This window comes from Brassica oleracea, chromosome C5 (assembly GCF_000695525.1).
Source record: "Brassica oleracea var. oleracea cultivar TO1000 chromosome C5, BOL, whole genome shotgun sequence".
Classification (NCBI taxonomy): Eukaryota; Viridiplantae; Streptophyta; class Magnoliopsida; order Brassicales; family Brassicaceae; genus Brassica; species Brassica oleracea.
This window is the reverse complement of record NC_027752.1, coordinates 37,365,991-37,368,068: the sequence shown is the minus strand read 5'-3', so window position 1 is coordinate 37,368,068 and position 2,078 is coordinate 37,365,991.

Sequence of the window (2,078 nt, the reverse complement as noted above, 5' to 3'; positions counted from 1 at the left end):
GTTGGTCGGAGGGTGGAGTAGTCATCACGATTAAGCTTACACAGTCGTCGGAGCTGGCCAGCGAAATGGTCGAGGACGTTCCTGCGTATATGCGTGAAGAATAGGCGGCTCCGGCGGAAGTAAGTTTTGATATTATTTTCGTTCTTTGCTAGGGTATAAAAGATTGTTAATGTTTATACAATGGTTTATACTTCTTTCCTTTTCAGATTAAGAATTTTCTGTAATTAGGAGATTTGTTAATGATTTTGCATTCAAATAATAATTATGTGAATTGATACGATTGTGTACGTTTTCATCTCCTTGCGAGATTGTTGTAACGTAGTCAACGTATTTATACAAATAAATGTCTATAGGATTATGTATTCATTAGTCTCTTCCTTTAACGTATTTAAAGCTTCGAATATTATGGGTTGTTCATGGTGCTAGGAGATCAATAATGATCATTGCAATCACCAGCAAAATAATTGCAGAGCTCCAAAAGCTGAGTTAGAAAGCAGACAGAGGAAAAATAGTTGGAGAATTAAGTTTTAACCATATCTAGACTTGTAGTAAATTTTATTGGAAATGAGCTTAAAGTGATACTTGCATGTAATGATTAAACACACGGCAAAGACCGCAGCTGTAAAAATGAATGAAATATTCGAAGTCAACTCATATGTTTAGTTTTTTAAAAAATGTAAAACCAAGACTAAGATGTGGGATTGGAAGATTTAACAAACCAATGGCTATCGAGAGGTTGATTAACGCAGTTTTCCATATGTTAAGGTATTGCTCAAAGAACATATAAAACACTGAATATGGATATATCTCCATCTCAACAATGGTGGAACAAAAAGAATAGTAATAGAAACAACTGAAAAGATAATCTCATACCAAACAACATTTTCATTTATACAATGACATCATAACAAAAACGTAACTGTCACTGTGATTACAACCTTCGGAAGAGGATTCAGACACATGTTACTTACCAAAAAGATCATATGCTAGCTACATTCATGAAAGAACGATGGACTTTGCAAAAAAAAAACACTTGGCTATTACACTAACATAGCCTTCTACGTCCCCTCAGACCACTTCCTTCATTCCTTCCACTTTCTGAGCCATAGATGGGGAGACCTCTTCCAATAGATTCTTCATCTCCCGGTAAAAGAGGGACTTCTTTTTGAAGCACCAAGAGCTGATAAATCAGATTTGGAAATATCAAGCCTGTCTCCAAATATGTTACACGGGCCATGTCGATAACTTGTTCGTACACAAGCTGGCCAAAGTCGATTTCTTTGCGTTTAGACACAGCATACAAGAGGCGGAGACGCTTTTTCATCATCAAATCAGAATCCGGACCTGGAAGCCAGTTACGCTCACACACACGGTACAGAACTTGGAAGGGATTGAGCAGAGCATTTAGATTGAATCCCGTCCATCCAGAGCATTGACCCCCGGTGAGGTGTGTGATTGCTGTGGGAACCGAAATTCACACTGTCGATTTACTTTTAAATTAGAAAAATAGGAAAACCCTAATTTCCCAGAGGTCCCGGATCTCTGAGAGAGCCAACGGCAAGTGACCAAATATATGCGGAAATCATGAAAAGATAACAAACGAGTTTAGAGAAAACAGTAGATCTTATTTCGAATCCGCGTGAGAGCGTTGCAATCATTACATGGGATCATAAAAGCTTTGGCCGCAAAGGCTGTCAGCGAGTTACCTAGTTCTAGCGGACTAAAAGCTCAAACCTAGTTGACTCGCAGCTCGATAACAAAAGACAAAGAAAATACAAAAAAAGTTTTTGATTGATTTCGGACTGAACCTTATGAAAGGCTGCCTACGTACCCGTTTCGAGGATCAAGCCGAACGTAGTTCAAGAGTGAACCAAGAGATCAAATTGCTTGTGCACGTTCGTCTGGTAATCGGATGCCAGTCATGGAAACAGAGCATGTCGAGAATAATGCCTCAGAGAATAAATCTTTTCCGAAGATTTATTTTTTGTAAAAACGTTCATGCCGATTTTTACGGACTTTCAGGCATTGATTCCGTCGTGACCGATTTTGACCCCAACAGTTAGCCCCCCAGCTTGTTA